Source organism: Ascaphus truei, chromosome 5 (assembly GCF_040206685.1).
Source record: "Ascaphus truei isolate aAscTru1 chromosome 5, aAscTru1.hap1, whole genome shotgun sequence".
NCBI lineage: Eukaryota > Metazoa > Chordata > Amphibia > Anura > Ascaphidae > Ascaphus > Ascaphus truei.
In genome coordinates, this window is record NC_134487.1 from 36,572,133 (window position 1) to 36,582,253 (window position 10,121).

Here is a 10,121-nt window from a genome sequence, read left to right on the forward strand (position 1 = left end):
ATTACTGGTTTCCTTACTATTTTATGGTTCCTATTGGGTTCTTCCATATGTATGTCTCCCAGGGGTCCCATATCGTCAGGAAGGAGTTGTGTCTGTCGTGTATTAGGCTTGTAAGTCTCTCCATCGTCATTATGTAGTTTATTTTGTGCAATACCTCGTTGATCGGGGGTGGGTCGTTCTTTTTCCAATGTCTTGCTATTAAATTTTTGGCTGCGGAGAGGATCTGCGTTATCAAAAAGTCTATTTTTCTCTCAAGTCCGTCTGTCGGTTTTAGTAAGAGCACTGTTTCTATGTCCCATGTTAGCTCTACCCCTGTTGCTTCTTCTATTAGGCGTCTAACTCTTCCCCAGAATAGGATGATTTTGGGGCAAGTCCACCATATATGTTTAAATGTGCCTATTTGGCCGCAGTTACGCCAACACATTGGGGAGGTTAGCGGGAAAAAGGAGTGGAGGCGGGCTGGTGTGTAATACCATCTGTGTAGGACTTTCAGGTTGGTTTCTCTGATTAGGGAACATCGGGAAGCTTTAGCTGTCCTTTCGTGGATTTCTGCCCAGTCCTCTTCCTCTAGGGAGTTTCCTATGTCGTGTTCCCAGTCTAGAATGTTTTTGCTTGTTTGGTCGTCATATTGTTTTAAAAGTACCTGATAGAGTTGGGCAATCGTTCCTTTATTGTAGTGACCTCTTTGGTATAGGCTCTCAAAGTTGGTGAGTGGCCTATTCCAGGTGTCGTTTGGTTGGATTGAGGAAACATAGTGGGCCAGTTGTATGTATTGGAATATTTGTGTGGTTGGGATGTTATATTCCTCTCTTATTCCCATGAATGATTTAACTTTCCCTCCCTGTTGCATGTCTCCTAACCTAGAGAGCCCTTTCTCATCCCATTGCTTAAAGATATTTGAGTTGTGAGCTGGTGTAAATTCGGGATTGGCTCCAATGGGTGTTAGGGGTGAGGGAATGGAGGAGATTTGCCTGTGTTTGCAGTTTTTATCCCAGATGTCTAGAGAGTGCAGTAAGACTGGGTGGGCTCTATAGGCTGTTTGTCTGTTCCCCTTTTTTACCCATAGAAGAGACGCTAACTCCTTTGTCCCTGCTTCCACTCTCTCTATATCCACCCACGGCTTTTTTCCTGGGGTTGCGGACCAATAGATTAGCGGACTTAGTCTAGCCGCTTCATAGTACTTTGTTAAGTCTGGTTGACCCAGGCCTCCTCTTGCCTGGGAGAGAGCCATCAGTTTCTTCTTTATCCTAGGTTTTCTGCCGTTCCATATAAATTTGGTTATCTCTTTTTCCAAATCTCTTATTACATAGGCTGGAACCGTGACGGGGAGCACTTGGAATAGGTAAAGTATTCTAGGTAATAGGTTCATTTTCACTGATATTATTTTACCCGTCCATGATATCTGGTATCTTGACCAAGATTCCAGGTCTTTTTTCAGGTTTTTAATAAGATTCGGGTAGTTTGCTCTGTACATATTATCATATGTTCTCGTAATGTATATTCCTAGGTATCTCATCTTGTCTGACATCCATTTTATTGGGAATTTTTTCTTTAGTGCGCTTTCTAGTTCTGGAGGTATGTGCAGGCCTATAGCCTCTGATTTTGTGTTGTTCACTTTAAAGTTTGAGAGTGTGCCAAATTCGTCTAGCGTGTCGAATAGGTTTTTTAATGAGGTATCCAGGTTAGTCAGAGAGAGTAAAGTGTCATCCGCAAATAGCGACACTTTATATATGTTGTTTCCTATAGGGACACCCTCTATCCCTTGGTTCTCTCGTATTCTTGAGGCTAATACCTCTATGCACAAAGCGAATAGCATTGGGGAGAGTGGGCACCCTTGCCTGGTACCGTTAGAGACTGCGAATGGTTCTGATGTGTAACCTGAGGTGCGAACTGTAGCTATTGGGTTGGAATATAGCGCTTTAATGCCTTTAATAAAGTTTACATGTAGGCCCATCTCTCTGAATACCCGGAACATAAAGGGCCAGGCCACCCGGTCAAAAGCTTTCTCAGCGTCTAACCCTAGAATCAGGGTAGGGCGTTGGTTTTTGTTACTGTTGTGGATAATGTTAATTACTCTCCTGATGTTATCAGAGGCCTGCCGTTCTGGAGTGAATCCCACTTGGTCAGGGTGTACCAAGGAATTTAATACTCTGTTCAACCTGGTTGCTAGAATTTTGGCGAATAGTTTTATGTCTGTATTTATCAGAGAGATGGGCCTATAACTGGAACATAACGTCGGGTCTTTTCCTTCCTTTGGTATTACAATGATAGAGGCTTTTAGGGACTCTTTTGGTGGTGCTTCTCCGTCTAGGATCTTATTGAACCAGCGGATCAGATATGGCTTCAACGTGTGTTCGAATTTCTTATAATAGAAATTAGTGAACCCGTCTGGGCCCGGGGCTTTGGAGTTCTTGAGGGATTTAATGGCTGCTGAGACCTCCTCTGCTGTTATCGGGGTTCCTAATTGGGCTGATTCTGACTCGTCTAGTTTGGATAGCTTTGTGTTTTTTATATATTCGTCTAACTTTGCTTCGAACCTCTTGTTGGCTTTATCGGGGTTTGTCAAGTTGTATAAGTTACTATAATACTGGACAAACTCTTTATTGATTTCAACCGGATTGTGTGTTAGGCGGTCTTGTTTGGTTTTTATGCTGTATATATTGAGGTTTGCTGTTTTATTGCGGAGTTTTGCCGCCAATTGCCTGTCTGCCTTATTGCTTTTTTCGTAAAAGATCTGGTTTGTCCATCTCATTGCTTTTTCAGTATCTTCAATCAGTATATTTTTAAGCTCCAATCTATCCTTGTCTATCTCTGCTCTAACTTTGTCCGTTGGGGTTTGTTGGTAGGTCTCCTCATTTTCTCTAATACTATTGTTTAGCTTATTTATCTTTTTGTTTTTCTCCTTTTTCCTATGGGAGGCAATACTGATTATCTTGCCTCTGAGCGTAGCTTTATGCGCCGCCCATAGTGTACAGTCGCTGATTTGCCCGTTGTCATTTATTGCGAAGTAGTCCCGTATAGCCTTTCCTATAGCTTTTTTAGTGTCTGGTAGCCTGAGCAGTAGGTCGTTCATTCGCCATTGTGTGCCCGTCGGTCTTTGGTGCATGTCTCTTATGATTAGTGTAACCGGGGCGTGGTCTGACCATGTTATATTGTCTATTTCTGCCTTTATTATCCTCTCTGTCAGTTCACTAGATACAAGTATATAATCAATGCGGGTGTATTGTTTATGCGGGGGTGAGTAGAAGGTAAACCCTTTGGTTATGGGGTTCATTAGCCTCCATGCGTCGACCAGCCCACCCAGTCTTATGCTTTGTTTTAGAGCGGTTGAGCTATTCCGTCTCCGGTATTGCTCTTTGCCCTTGAGCTTCGCCTGGTCTTTATTGCAGTCTATAACGGTGTTAAGATCCCCTCCAATTATTAAGTAACCCTTCTTATATTGGCTTATCGTCTCGAAGGCCTCATTAATATAGCTTTCTTGGTCTGTGTTGGGGGCATATAGGCTTACAAGTGTTAGTTCTGTCGTGCCTAATTTACCGGATACAATTAGCAGTCGCCCGGTCTTGTCTCTCTTTATTTTTTCTACTGCAAAGGGGATGCTAGTTCTAATCAGGATGGCTACTCCCGCTTTTTTGTCTGTGGCTGGTGAGTGATAAATTTGGTTAAAATTTTTGTCTTTTAACCTAATAGTGTCTGCTCTGTTCAGGTGTGTTTCTTGAACCATATGTATGTCACTTTGTCTGTTTTTGAGGTCTCTGAACAATAGTCTCCTTTTCATGGGAGAGTTCAGTCCTCTGACATTCTGCGTTGTTATTTTTAGTACTTTAGCCATATGTTGATTTAAAATTTCGTGCGCGAGTGTTTGCCGGAGGGAGCTTGTTGTTAGGGGATGCCCCGTGGTGATTTTTCGGGTTGCGGGACCTTATCCCAACTAATGTTTTGGTTGTGCCAAGTTGTGTGCATTTAGGTGTACTCCAGTGTGGATGAACTGGGGAGAACATTGGGGGTGAACAAAAATAACCTTGGGGGTTTTTAACGTGGGGTGGGGTGGTGCCCTCTGGTGCTTTGGGCCTTTGACTCTGCGTTTGGGGTGTCGGGGACATGCAGGGTCAAGAAAAAAGGGGGAAAGTGTGTGTGGGGTGCAATGTGGTACTTGCAGTCTGGAGAGTATGGTTTGTAGTCTGTAAACTGTAGTCAGCTCCGTTTGGAATTCCGACGGCTAGTCGTGTTGTTGATCAACCTTCTTTTCTGCTATGACTGACTGGAACTAAAACACAGATGTGGTGGTGGGGAATACAACAATCAAACTTCTGGGTCAAACATGTTAAACAGTTTTAAACACAGTAAATAGAACAAAAAAAAAAAAAATAAGAGCAGAATTTCCTTTCTCTCCCTTTTCCTTCAACTATCTGAGCTAGGTCAAATCTATAGAGGCTTAATAATGGCTTAAACCTTGTGCTCTCAGTTATCTAGTTATACTGTGTTTTTTCCTTTTTCTTTTCTTTTACCCTTCCCTTTTATAAAACCTTTTTCCCTCCCTCCTCCCGCTCCCGTTAGTTCGTGTCTTTGTATTTGGAACAGCATACAGTTTCGGGGCTGGGGGTTACAGTTGAGGTAGGAATGTCTCTCTTGTACTCTCGTGGTTTTGCCGTGTTCTGGTTGTTAAGCCTCAGCTCTTGGGGCTTGATGGGTTATCCTGGGTTAGTTGTCACCCTGGACCACCTTTCACGCCTTGGTCGTGGAAAAGTTTTCCCTGTATCACTTCGTAATTCTTCCGGGATCTCCAGTCCTAGCGCTGCGATGAATTCTGGGCCTTCCTCTGGGGTTCGTAGGGTGGCCTGTTTGCCTTTGTTGGTGGCTTGGAGACGGAAGGGGAAGCCCCATCTATACCTGACGTCTCTGCTTCTCAGATAGCCTGTGATTTTCTTGAGTTCTCGCCTTTTGGCCATGGTTATTGGCGAGAGGTCCGGGAAAATTTGCAGTTCCGTATCCTCAAAGGAGATTTTATCTAGGTTCCTGACTTTGGTGTAGATTTCCTCTTTGGTAGAGAAGTAATGGAACCTTGTGATTACGTCTCGGGGCCCTCTGTTTTCAAATTCTCTCGGCCTGTAGATTCTATGGGCTCGGTCGAGTTCCAGCTTTGCTTCGGCGATTTCTGGGAGTATGCTCCTAAAAAGTCTATTTAGGTATGGCTTGATTTCCTCGTTAAGGACTGTCTCCGGGATGTTGCGAATTCTAAGATTGTTCCTTCGCGATCTATTCTCTGTCTCTTCCTGGGCGTCTTGAAGGCGGGAGATCTGTTTCTTCATTTGGGTTATGTCCTCATCTGTCGCCGCTTGTCCTTCGGTAACTGTCTCCATGGCCTCCTCCAGTCCCGTCGTCCGCTCCTCTACCTCTACAATCTTGGTGTGTAGGCTCTTCATTGCGGTTTGTAACTCCTCGTGAAACGCCTGTTTAATTTCTTTAACCCAGGTTTTTAGTTCTTTCCTGATATCTGGGTGCCTATCTGCTTCTGACCCTGAGTCCGAGTCTGAGCGATCTTGGGCTTGTGCGGCTTTCTCTTTGCCAGTTGGTGTGGGCGCCACGTTCCTTCTGGAGAAGAACGTGGAAGATTCTGGCTTCCCTATCTTTTTAGGGGGGGCCATGCCGTCTGTGTTCAGCTGTGGGGTATAGAGAACAATCAGGTCTGGGTCTTCCTTTTTTATATTGGTTGCTGGTTTATCTTGGATATGGGGAGCTGAGGGAGGTTCTTGTCTGTTTTTCTAGGCTCGCAGCTATCTCACATATGCACCCCCACACTTGGGCATTCAGTTAGTCCATGGGACTAGTTGCTTGGTTCTCTGTTTCGCCTCCTTGGGTGGAGGGGGGGAAGGGAAGGGGGGGGCGCGGGTGCGCATTCACTCCGCTCTTTGTTTGTTGTTCGTCTTTTCCTCTGTGCGAAGCTTGGGGGACTGACTTTCTCCTAGGTAGGTAGGTGAGTATGTATTGGGGTTGAGTCGGATTGGGGAGAGGGTGTGTTTGAGTAGTTTTTCCTAGGCTGTTTTCCACTTTTCAGCCTCTGAGTTTATTTGTGTGTGCTTGTACCTTTAATTCAGGTCAGCGGCGGCCATTTTGGATCCGGCTGGGACACTTCTGCGTTTCAGGCATGGAACGCATGGTTCCTCTCTCTCTCCACCTCACCGGAGCTCCCCATTCTCCTCTCCGCTCCCACCACTGCTCTAGGTATCCTCCTGTGTCCTGCAAGCCCCTCGCCAATCTCCCCCTCGGGGGGGCCGCGCACCTCGGTCGGATGCAGGCAGGCTAGATATCTCACGCACCAGTCAGCGCCATTTTGCCAGCCTCGGCGGGGAAGCAGGGATGTGCCGCGTTTTCAGGAGAGGGGCTACTATTCCTTGCGGTAGGTGCCTGGATTGACCAGCCTCTGTGTCCGCGGCTGCGTCAGGGCTGCTCCCTACCTTTTGGCCGTTTGCTGCGGCTAGGATCGTCCCTTTAAATGAGCCGCGCGGTCCCGTCGGCCATCTTGGTTTCACCAGGGGAAGGGGAGCTGTGTGTGTTCCGCTCGGGTAAGGCTTTTTCTCCCCTTTTGGGGTACTGTGTGGGACCGGGGACCGGGTTAACTGCACTGGGGGCTTTTGGGCAGTCTCCTAATGGGGTTTGCCCTCGATTTTAGTGGGGTTTCTGATGGTTTCTGCAGTTATGTTTGCGGAGCTATGCAGATCTATGACCAGCTCGTTCCGCTCCTGGCCACGCCCCCCCCTAATATATGTTTTTATGTACTATTTTATGTGTAATAAGTGTATTTTATGATATTAATGATATACCATATTAAATGCCATTGTGAGTAGTTACCTGTTGTTCTCAGCGTTTGTTAAGTGTTGTTTGTTTATGTATGTGTATGTTTTACAGTATTATGCTATGATTTGATTTCTTTGTATATTTACATGTTTACCCTTACCACGTGGAGCATCCAATCGGACGGGCGATTTCCGTGGCTCTGGTTGTATATTTTATAATATATATTTTATAATATCTATTAGAATTGCTTTGATCATTACAGTGTTGAGCGCCACTGATATAACTTCTTTTCCACTTCTATAGCCTGACTAGGGGTCAGGGTTATATCACCGGCTGCCAGCTCACTGTGGGATATAGCGCTACCTATTTGTTTTTTCTATCCTGCTGTCAGTGTTAACTCAGGGTTGAGTCCTTCACCTAACAACAATTGTACGGCGCCTGTGCATGATCCTGTCAGCGTGAGGCGCGTCATGGTGGCGGGACCTAAGACCGATCCTCACAGAAACACATAGTGAATAGTACAAAAAGGGTGACCAAAATTGAATAATACTGATGCTACAACCTTACAGGACTGTGTGTACAGTGAACTTGAGCAGTAGAAGATTTTAGGAAGAGTGCAATCAGTATAAATGAAGTAAAACGTAACTCTGCATCTGTGAGCTGGTGTCCCCTCCCCTCAGTGGTGGATTTCCCATTAGGCCTGATAGGCCCGGGCCTAGGGATGCAAAATTTGGGTGGCGGCAAAAATGTCCGCCCTCATATACATTTGACGCTCTCTCAGGCCTGATGGGAAAGCACTAACATGTGGCAGCCACCTCCTTGCTGCCGCCCTGCTTTTCTTCCCGAATCGCAGCGTCAAATGACTTCACACGGCTCCTCGTTACCATGGCAGCATGACGTTGCGTCAACAAATGACATCATAACGTCGCGTTGGTGACGTCCCCGGCGTCATGTGATTCTGAAGCAGAAGGAGGGCGGCCACATGTAAGTGCCTAGGGGCGGCGGATCTTGAAATCCGCCGGTGCCTCCTCTCCTCCGTGGCTCTCTCAGAGAGGGGGGAAAAAAGCAGAACTCCTAAGGAAGCCGTCAAGGTGACACGTGTAGATTCCTGTTCCTGTTTTTCTGGAGAATCTGGATTAACGGAAAGATACGTACTACATTGTCCATACATGACGTCAGGCGCTGCAGGCAAGGAGACTGACAGCTACTATCGCTTCTACCGTGGATCCTCATTGGCACTTAATGCCCGCAATGTTTTAAATAAACGTGAGTGGGATTGCCCCAGGGGTTGAATCTTTAATACATTGTGTTTACATGCTGTACTATGTCGTGCTTTTTCTCTCTCTGACAGAAGGGGGCTTCATCTCTCAGAAGCAGAATTGTATTTTACTTCATTGATACATAGTGCGCTCTACCGAAAATATTCTAATGTATGTATACATACATGAATTAATGCATGTGTGAACCGTTTATATTTATGCATACGTGCAAGTTTTAACACGTTTGTACATTATGGGCCTTATAATGATCTCCTGCAATGTATTTCCAACTACAAATATAGTATGAGGGTCTCAGTCAATTAAATGTAACAAAGGTTCAACATAATCTACTATGTTACTATGCTACAGTCTGGCTCTGTTTCAGAGACAAAATGTTCAATGCTATTATACACTTGCTAAATGATGACACCACTAGTTTAGTACATAAAGAACAAATGGTGGGCGCTCCAGTAGAACAAGACTGGCTGAAAACGGCCCAATCGGCTTCTTCAGCAGATATAGAAGATGCCCCTAAACTGTGTACTTGTTTGCCTGCCACTCATTTGTATTTCTACTGTAGGTGAGCATGGGGTGGGGGGGGGGGGAAGACTGTTGATAAAGGATTATTTATTTCCAGTTACTAACTAGTCAAGTGCATTGAAAGTAGAAAGCTCTTTTCTTTTTGTCCTACTTGTGACCTCAGTTCTTGCCTTCAGGAGCTTTAATTCAAAAGAAGTATGTTAATTATTTTCCATGCCAGCGCCATCTCTGGATCGTGACAAATTATCTTGACTTTTGATGAACTGCTGGAGGCAGTCTACAGCCTTCCTGGGTTTTCATGCAACTGCATAGTTTTTCGTTCTGCTTATTTAGCTATAAAGACAATAATCGACATATTTTTGTTATTTTACATTAAATGTGTAACACATATAGTCTGGCCTTCGGCAGCTATGTATTCTTCTGGGCCTTTCCTCTGTCAGTCCTGTTAGAACAGGCAGTGGAAAGGTTAATTCCTTCCAGTTGGTCTGTTTTGCATTTCAGCTCTGAGTATGTAGCTATATTCAGGGGCAGACCTAAGCAACATTTGAATGTGTTAATCCAAAGGGTGGATATGGGTTGGAACACCCCCTTATGTGTGTGAGCCAATCGGTATCCAGCTTTGAGTTGTAATGATTCAAAGCTAGAGACACTCCCTGAGGATATTCAAATTGAGACATATTCCCAAATTCAGTTAGTGATGAGTTAGTCTTCAGAGAGAGCTGAGAGAGATAGCAAGCCAAGAAGAGTTCTCTCCCTCCAGCCCCACCTGTGTGAGGAGGGAGGGGAATTCAAGCTGCCATGAGCAGAGAGGCAGAGATTACACCATGCCTGTGATATCATGCTGTATGCTGTCTGCACATCTATGCTGAATAAAGATCCACAGAAAAGAAGCTGCTGTGTGTGTCCCTGTTCCTGTGTATGGAGAATGGATTGTCAGTGGAGGTCTCTCCTCTGGAGACCCCAGGGGATCCCTGCTGGCTGGAGGCACTGTGCACCCTGAGAGAACAAGGTAACCTGTCCCACACCTCCTGTCCCTGTCCTGGGCTCTCCCCACAACACCGCGGAGCACTCAGCCCTCCTGTTTACCAGCAGGTCAAAGCACCTAGACCACTCAGAGTGACCAGAAGGAGTGTACCCCCCAATTTCATGTCGGGTGGGCTACCATAGAAGGGTTACACACATGTACCCCCACACTCTGGGAGATACTGTTTTAGGCCTCGTTCAGGGTGCTGGCTTCAGAGGGAGGGCGTGCTGCCGTGCGTGCGGCCGTGAGAAACAAAGTATTCAATTTGAATACTGGTTGTCAGGGTAGCAACCGCCCTGTCTCCGAGGCCAGGAGTTGAAGCTGACTACAGTTTCAATAAACGAAAATTTCGTTTTTTGGAGCTGCAGCAGCGTCACTGGGACCTAGGCAGCCAATGAAATCATTCTTCAGAATGATTTCATGACTGCAACCTCGATACTTACCCTGCTGTGTGTAACCCCGCCCCTTCCCCAACACTGAAAAGTCTGCTGGGGGATAAACAC